Raw genomic sequence first — 9,667 nt, 5'->3', positions numbered from 1 at the left:
TTGAGGTTGTGTGCTCATGCAGCAGCTCCGCATGAGCACACACGCTGAGTTAGCAACGTGTGCCTCCATCCCACTGGTTATTTAGCTACTGGTCTTGATCATACAACATACAGGGAAGTACTGGTTTACCAACAGTGGTTTATATAAGTGGTACAAACTTCCAAGTAGTGTCACTTAAGTGACAATTTTGGATGCCTCTAAGTATACGTTGGACAGGAACATAAGAGAGTAGGATGGAGAATGAGTTTAAAATGACATGTGAACAAACACTAGGATATTTTATACGAATTTGTCGGTATAACTCACCAAGGTTTATACCATACAGTCTGAGTTGGACTTGCCTAGCATGGACAGTAAACCCACTGTACTGTTGTTCTTTTATTTTTGTGTTCAGTGTGTGTTTACTCTCGTTCACCTGTTTTGTGCGTGGCATCCGTTATCTGTGGATATATTGGACTGCGTGCTAGCACTAACAGCCTGGTCAATAAGGCCAGCAAAGGGGAGGTCCGATTTGGGACCGGGAAGAGTGTAAAGTGAACCACGAAACCGTCTAAGGGTAACCTTAGTTGCTAAGATGAAGCCAGAGACGGGTGGTTAGACTGTCTAGCTGCACTAGATCAACAACAAACCCGTAGCTGTCTTCAAAGGAAATCGACAGAGCCCTCAAAACAGTTCCTGATCAATCACGTTGTGGCGCATAGTACGTTGGAGTGCGGGCGGCGGGCACTAAAAGCTTGATCGATCGAGCCAGCAACCAGGAGGCCTGGTCTGGGACGGAAATCGACGCCAGGTAAACGTGAGGTAATATTCATTTAGTACTAGTAGTAGTACTAGGTGAACAGGGGCAGCAGATACAAAGACAGGTCGTCTGGCAAGGAGCTGACTGAACAGCACTAGGAAACTGAACAGAACTAGGAAACTGAACAGCACCAGGAAACTGAACAGCACTAGGAAACTGAACAGCACTAGGAAACTGAACAGAACTAGGAAACTGAACAGAACTAGGAAACTGAACAGCACCAGGAAACTGAACAGCACTAGGAAACTGAACAGCACTAGGAAACTGAACAGAACTAGGAAACTGAACAGCACCAGGAAACTGAACAGCACTAGGAAACTGAACAGCACTAGGAAACTGAACAGAACTAGGAAACTGAACAGAACTAGGAAACTGAACAGCACTAGGAAACTGAACAGAACTAGGAAACTGAACAGAACTAGGAAACTGAACAGCACCAGGAAACTGAACAGCACTAGGAAACTGAACAGCACTAGGAAACTGAACAGAACTAGGAAACTGAACAGCACCAGGAAACTGAACAGCACTAGGAAACTGAACAGCACTAGGAAACTGAACAGAACTAGGAAACTGAACAGCACCAGGAAACTGAACAGCACTAGGAAATTGAACAGCACCAGGAAACTGAACAGCACTAGGAAACTGAACAGAACTAGGAAATTGAACAGCACCAGGAAACTGAACAGCACTAGGAAACTGAACAGAACTAGGAAACTGAACAGAACTAGGAAACTGAACAGCACTAGGAAACTGAACAGAACTAGGAAACTGAACAGCACCAGGAAACTGAACAGCACCAGGAAACTGAACAGCACCAGGAAACTGAACAGCACTAGGAAAATGAACAGCACCAGGAAACTGAACAGCACCAGGAAACTGAACAGCACTAGGAAACTGAACAGCACTAGGAAACTGAACAGCACCAGGAAACTGAACAGCACCAGGAAACTGAACAGCACTAGGAAACTGAACAGCACTAGGAAACTGAACTGCACCAGGAAACTGAACAGCACTAGGAAACTGAACAGCACCAAGAAACTGAACTGCACCAGGAAACTAAACAGCACTAGGAAACTGAGCAGCAATAGGAACCTGAACAGCACTAGGAAACTGAACAGAACTAGGAAACTGAACAGAACTAGGAAACTGAACAGCACCAGGAAACTGAACAGCACTAGGAAACTGAACAGCACTAGGAAAATGAACAGCACCAGGAAACTGAACAGCACTATGAAACTGAACAGCACTAGGAAAATGAACAGCACCAGGAAACTGAACAGCACTAGGAAACTGAACAGCACCAAGAAACTGAACAGCATTAGGAAACTGAACAGCACCAGGAAACTGAACAGCACTAGGAAACTGAACAGCACTAGGAAACTGAACAGCACCGGGAAACTGAACAGCACCAGGAAACTGAACAGCACCAGGAAACTAAACAGCACCAGGAAACTGAACAGCACTAGGAAACTGAACACCAGGAAACTGAACAGCACTAGGAAACTAACAGCACCAGGAAACTGAACAGCACCAGGAAACTGAACAGCACCAGGAAACTAAACAGCACTAGGAAACTGAACAGCACCAGAAAACTGAACAGCACCAGGAAACTGAACAGCACCAGAAAACTGAACAGTACTAGGAAACTGAACAGCACTAGGAAACTGAACAGCACTAGGAAACTGAACAGAACCAGGAAACTGAACAGCACTAGGAAACTGAACAGCACTAGGAAACTGAACAGCACTAGGAAACTGAACAGCACCAGAAAACTGAACAGCACTAGGAAACTGAACAGCACTAGGAAACTGAACAGCACCAGGAAACTGAACAGCACCAGGAAACTGAACAGCACTAGGAAACTGAACAGCACCAGGAAACTGAACAGCACCAGGAAACTGAACAGCACTAGGAAACTGAACAGCACTAGGAAACTGAACAGCACCAGGAAACTGAACAGCACTAGGAAACTGAACAGCACCAGGAAACTTTCGAACGTGCACGAGTACCATTGTGGTGAATAATAATCTTAATGAGTAAGATACATGTGCAAGAGTTAAGTATCTTTATCGTTGAAACGTTTCGCCTACACAATAGGCTTCTTCAGTCGAAAATAGTGGTGACAGCAGTAGTAGTGGAGAGGTAAAGCTGATGTGATCCGTCCATTACACATGTAACCAATAATGCAGATGTTACCTCTGTACTCGACAGAACATCACTGTGTGATCGAAACGATTGGACTATAAAGATACCCAAGTGTTGCACGTGTCTTATTCATATATGTATTTGTTGTTACTACGACTACTACTACTAATACCACTACTACTATTACTACTACTACCACTACTACTACCACAACCACTCCTACTACTACTACAACTACTACTACTACTACTACTACTACCACCACCACCACCACCACCTTCCTGTATTATTATTTTCTTGATAAGTAAGAGATCAACAAGTGAAGGTCATACAGCACCTGAGGAATGAGATACACTGAGATTTAATCCAAACACAGGGTAGCTTAAACTCCTTGAGTGAAGAAACACTGAGTAGCGTGAAGGCACATCCATGGATGGTGTGCCAGGGACTAGGAGAACATGATGGTAACTTCCCATAACTGCCGCGGTGGCCAGGTCTCCACAACAATAAATAACCCTAATGTTCACTTTGCATTTATTTACGACCATTGTGAACCTAACTGATTCTGTTTCAGAAATTATATTTTATTTCCTCTATTTCTTAAGTCTCAGGGATCCCAGGAACCATCTCCGCCACATTCATCCCCGCAAATTTAATCCATTTCTTCTCATTCACAAAAACATACACAAAAGCTCCATACATAGTTTGAAGAGCAGATACGATAGGGCCTACGAGGCTAGGGGTGAATCTGGTAAGCTGTAAGCTAAGAGGCGGGGCCAGGAGCTTTCGACTAGATCCCTGCAATGACTAGACCCCCTGCCCTGTGTGTTTGCACTCACCAATATGTGGTTATATATTGGTGAGTACAAACACACAGAGCCAGGAGCTGTGATTTGACCCTTGAAACCACATACAGGTGAGTACAAACCATACACACATGGCCAGGAGCTGTGATTCAACCAATGCAACCACATATAGGTGAGTAGGTGGGTACACATGTGACAAGTGGGATTCAACAAGTATCAGTACTGTTTCTTGTCATCGTTGTGGACAGAGTCAGAGGTATCACTGTTAGCAGATGTGAAGATAATACAAGCAGGTGTGAAGATAATGCAACCAGGTGTGAAGATAATGATGATAATGCAAGCAGGTGTGAAAATGAAAATAATACAAGCAGGTGTGAAGATAATGAAGATAATACAAGCAGGTGTGAAGATAATGAAGATAATACAAGCAGGTATGAAGATAATACAAGCAGGTGAAGACAAGAAACGCTTACAAGTGGATTTGGACAGGATGTAGATTTGGTCTGACAAGTGGCTACTGGAATTTAACCCCAGCGAGTGTAAAGTTATGAGGTTTGGGCAAGGGCAAAGAAGACCGCAGACGGAGTACAGGTTCGGGGAACAAGGGTTGCAAACCTCACTCAAGGAGGACTCTGGGGTGAATACTGTACAGAGAATATCGCCTGAGGTGCATATCAACCAAATAACTGCTACAACAACTTAGCATCTGGCAAATCTAAGACCAATTTTAGAAGTTTAAGAAGTCCATTCACGACACTATACAATGTACGTCAGGCCCATACTGGAGTATGCAGCACCAGCATGGAACCCACACCTGGTCAAACATGTCAAGAAACTGGAGAAAGTAAAGAGATTATTAGTCCCGGAAATATGAGTTATGTCCTTTGATAAGAGGTCAAGAAAATTCAACCTGATGTCACTGGGGAACAGAAGAACCAGAGACAATAATATAACATACAAAATAGTGTGAGGAATGGACAGGGTCCACAAGAACAGAATGTTGACGGACGGCAAACAACAACACGAGGGAACAACTGGAAAATGAAAACAGATGAGCCACAGGGATGTTAGGAAGAATTTCTTCAGTTTTATAGTAGTCAGGAAGTGGAACAACCTGGAGAATGAACCAGTAACAGCAGGATCAATACATAGCTTTAAGAACAGGTACAATAAGGCTCTTGAATCCAGGAGAGTGAACCTAATAGCGACTACCGAAGAGGCGCTGAGACTAGACCCCCCCTGTGTGTACTCACCTAATTGTGGTTGCAGGGGTCGAGACTCAGCTCCTGGCCCCGCCTCTTCACTGATCGCTACTAGGTCCTCTCCCTCTCTGCTTCTTGAACTTTGTCATACCTCTTCTTAAAACTATGTATGGTTCCTGCCTCCACTACTTCACTAGCTAGGCTATTCCACTTCCTGATGACTCTATGACTGAAGAAATACTTCTAACGTCCCTGTGACTCGTCTGAGTCTTCAGCTTCCAATTGTGACCCCTTGTTTCTGTGTCCCCTCTCTGAAACATCCTGTCTCTGTCCACCTCGTCTATTCCCCGCAGTATCTTGTATGTCGTTATCATGTCTCCCCAGACCCTTCTGTCCTCCAGTGTCGTCAGACCGATTTCCCTCAACCTTTCCTCGTACGACATTCCCCTGAGCTCTGGAACTAGGCTTGTTGCAAACCTTTGTACTTTCGCTAACTTCTTGACGTGCTTGACCAGGTGTGGATTCCAGACTGGTGCTGCATACTCCAGTATGGGCCTAACATACACAGTGTACAGTGTCTTGAACGATTCCCTATTAAGGTATCGGAACCCTATTCTCAGGTTTGCCAGGCGCCCGTATGCTGCAGCAGTTATTTGGTTGATGTGTGCCTCCGGTGACGTGCTCGGTGTTATGGTCACCCCAAGATCTTTCTCCCTGAGTGAGGTCTGTAGTCTTTGTCCACCTAGCCTATACTCTGTCTGCGGTCTTCTTTGCCCCTCCCCAATCTTCATGACTTTGCATTTGGCAGTGTTGAATTCGAGAAGCCAGTTTCTGGACCACGTGTCCAGCCTGTCCAGGTCTCTTTGCAGTCCTGCCTCAGCCTCATCCGATTTCATTCTTCTCCTCAACTTCACATCATGTGCGAATAGGGACACTTCAGAGTCTATTCCTTCCATCATGTCGTTCGCATATATCAAAAATAGCACTGGTCCTAGAACTGACCCCTGTGGGACCCCGCTCGTCACAGGCGCCCACTGTGATACCTCTTCACGTACCATGACTCGTTGTTACCTCCCTGTCAGGTATTCCCTGATCCATTGCAGTGCCCTCCCTGTTATATGCGCCTGATCCTCCAGCTTCTGCACTAATCTCTTGTGAGGAACTGTGTCAAAGGCCTTCCTGCAGTCCAGGAAAATGCAATCAACCCACCCCTCTCTCTCGTGTCTTACTTCTGTTACCTTGTCATAAAACTCCAGAAGGTTTGTGACACAGGATTTGCCTTCCATGAATCCATGCTGGTTTTCATTTATAATCTTGTTCCGTTCCAGGTGTTCCACCACTCTCCTCCTGATAATCTTCTCCATGACTTTGCATACTATACATGTCAGAGACACAGGTCTGTAGTTTATGGGGACTACATTTGCCGTCTTCCATATCTCAGGTAGTTGCCCAGTTTCAAGGGATGTGTTGAAGATTGTGGTTAGGGGCATGCACAGCATCTCTGCTCCTTCTCTAAGGACCAACGGGGAGATGTCCGGTCCCATCGCCTTTGAGGTATCCAAGTCACTTAGCAGCTTCTGCACCTCCTCCTCGGTTGTTCGTATGTCATCCAACACTTGTTGGTATATTCCCACTTGATGTTCCCTTCTGTGCTGTCTTCCCAGAGCCCTTCCTGTCTCTACTGTAAAAACTTCCTTAAATCTCCTGTTTAGCTCCTCACATACCTCCTGATCATTTCTTGTGAGTTCTCCACCTTCTGTCCTCAGTCTGATCACCTGGTCTTTGACTGTTGTCTTCCTCCTGATGTGGCTATACAACAGTTTCGGGTCAGTCTTGACTTTCGATGCTATGTTATTTTCATACTGTCGCTGGGCCTGCCTCCTTACCTGTGCATACTCAGTCCTGGCTCTGCGACTAATCTCCCTATTTTCATGTGTTCTCTGCCTTCTGTACTTTTTCCATTCTCTATTGCACTTAGTTTTTGCCTCCTTACACCGTCGGGTAAACCAGGGGCTCGTTCTGGTTTTCCCATTGTTTTTGTTGCCCTTGGGAATAAACCTTTCCACTGCCTCCTTGCATTTTGTTGTTACATATTCCATCATTTCATTTATTGGCTTTCCTGCCAGTTCTCTGTCCCACGGAACTTCCTGCAGGAAGTTCCTCAAACCTATGGAGTCCCGTCTTTTATAGTCTGGCTTTTCCCATTCAACTCCTGTTACTCTCTCCACTTGCAACTCTATGTATTCAAAGCACAGAACCACGTGGTCACTAGCTCCTAGGGGACTCTCATATGTGATGTCCTCAATGTCTGAACTGCCCAGAGTGAACACAAGGTCCAATCTTGTTGATTCGTCCTCCCCCCTCACTCTGGTAGTGTACTCACCTAGTTGTACTCACCTAGTTGAGGTTGCGGGGGTCGAGTCCGAGCTCCTGGCCCCCGCCTCTTCACTGATCGCTACTAGGTCACTCTCCCTGAACCGTGAGATTTATCATACCTCTGCTTAAAGCTATGTATGGATCCTGCCTCCACTACATCGCTTCCCAAACTATTCCACTTACTGACTACTCTGTGGCTGAAGAAATACTTCCTAACATCCCTGTGATTCATCTGTGTCTTCAATTTCCAACTGTGTCCCCTTGTTACTGTGTCCAATCTCTGGAACATCCTGTCTTTGTCCATCTTGTCAATTCCTCTCAGTATTTTGTATGTCGTTATCATGTCCCCCCTATCTCTCCTGTCCTCCAGTGTCGTCAGGTTGATTTCCCTTAACCTCTCCTCGTAGGACATACCTCTTAGCTCTGGGACTAGTCTTGTTGCAAACCTTTGCACTTTCTCTAGTTTCTTTACGTGCTTGGCTAGGTGTGGGTTCCAAACTGGTGCCGCATACTCCAATATGGGCCTAACGTACACGGTGTACAGGGTCCTGAACGATTCCTTATTAAGATGTCAGAATGCTGTTCTGAGGTTTGCTAGGCGCCCATATGCTGCAGCAGTTATTTGGTTGATGTGCGCTTCAGGAGATGTGCCTGGTGTTATACTCACCCCAAGATCTTTTTCCTTGAGTGAGGTTTGTAGTCTCTGGCCCCCTAGACTGTACTCCGTCTGCGGTCTTCTTTGCCCTTCCCCAATCTTCATGACTTTGCACTTGGTGGGATTGAACTCCAGGAGCCAATTGCTGGACCAGGTCTGCAGCCTGTCCAGATCCCTTTGTAGTTCTGCCTGGTCTTCGATCGAGTGAATTCTTCTCATCAACTTCACGTCATCTGCAAACAGGGACACCCCAGAGTCTATTCCTTCCGTCATGTCGTTCACAAATACCAAAACAGCACTGGTCCTAGGACTGACCCCTGTGGGACCCCGCTGGTCACAGGTGCCCACTCTGACACCTCGCCACATACCATGACTCGCTGCTGTCTTCCTGACTAGTATTCCCTGATCCATTGTAGTGCCTTCCCTGTTATCCCTGCTTGGTCCTCCAGTTTTTGCACCAATCTCTTGTGTGGAACTGTGTCAAACGCCTTCTTGCAGTCCAAGAATATGCAATCCACCCACCCCTCTCTCTCTTGTCTTACTGCTGCCACCATGTCATAGAACTCCAGTAGGTTTGTGACACAGGATTTCCCGTCCCTGAAACCATGTTGGCTGCTGTTGATGAGATCATTCCTTTCTAGGTGTTCCACCACTCTTCTCCTGATAATCTTCTCCATGATTTTGCATACTATACATGTCAGTGACATTGGTCTGTAGTTTAATGCTTCATGTCTGTCTCCTTTTTTAAAGATTGGGACTACATTTGCTGTCTTCCATGCCTCAGGCAATCTCCCTGTTTCGATAGAAGTATTGAATATTTTTGTTAGGGGTACACATAGTGCCTCTGCTCCCTCTCTCAATACCCATGGGGAGATGTTATCTGGCCCCATTGCCTTTGAGGTATCTAGCTCACTCAGAAGTCTCTTCGCTTCTTCCTCGGTTGTGTGCACTGTGTCCAGCACATGGTGGTGTGCCCCACCTCTCCGTCTTTCTGGAGCCCCTTCTGTCTCCTCTGTGAACACTTCTTTGAATCTCTCGAGTTCCTCACATACTTCACGGTCATTTCTTGTTGTCTCTCCTCCTTCCTTCCTTAGCCTGATTACCTGGTACTTGACTGTTGTTTTCCTCCTGATGTGGCTGTACAACAGTTTCGGGTCAGATCTGGCTTTTGCTGCTATGTCATTTTCATATTGTCTTTGGGCCTCCCTTCTTATCTGTGCATATTCGTTTCTGGCTCTACGACTGCTCTCCTTATGTACTCACCTAGTTCTCACCTAGTTGAGGTTGCAGGGGTCGAGTCCTAGCTCCTGGCCCCGCTTCTTCATTGGTCGCTACTAGGTCACTCTCTCTGAACCGTGAGCTTTATCATACCTCTGCTTAAAGCTATGTATAGATCCTGCCTCCACTACATCGCTTCCCAAACTATTCCACTTCCTGATTACTCTGTGACTGAAGAAATACGTCCTAATATCCCTGTGATTCATCTGTGTCTTCAGCTTCCAACTGTGTCCCCTTGTTACTGTGTCCAATCTCTGGAACATCCTGTTTTTGTCCACCTTGTCAATTCCTCTCAGTATTTTGTATGTCGTTATCATGTCCCCCCTATCTCTCCTGTCCTCCAGTGTTGTCAGGTCGATTTCCCTTAACCTCTCCTCGTAGGACATACCTCTTAGCTCTGGGACTA

Source organism: Cherax quadricarinatus, chromosome 85 (genome assembly GCF_038502225.1).
Source record: "Cherax quadricarinatus isolate ZL_2023a chromosome 85, ASM3850222v1, whole genome shotgun sequence".
NCBI classification, from domain to species: Eukaryota; Metazoa; Arthropoda; class Malacostraca; order Decapoda; family Parastacidae; genus Cherax; species Cherax quadricarinatus.
Note: the sequence above shows the minus strand (reverse complement) of the source record.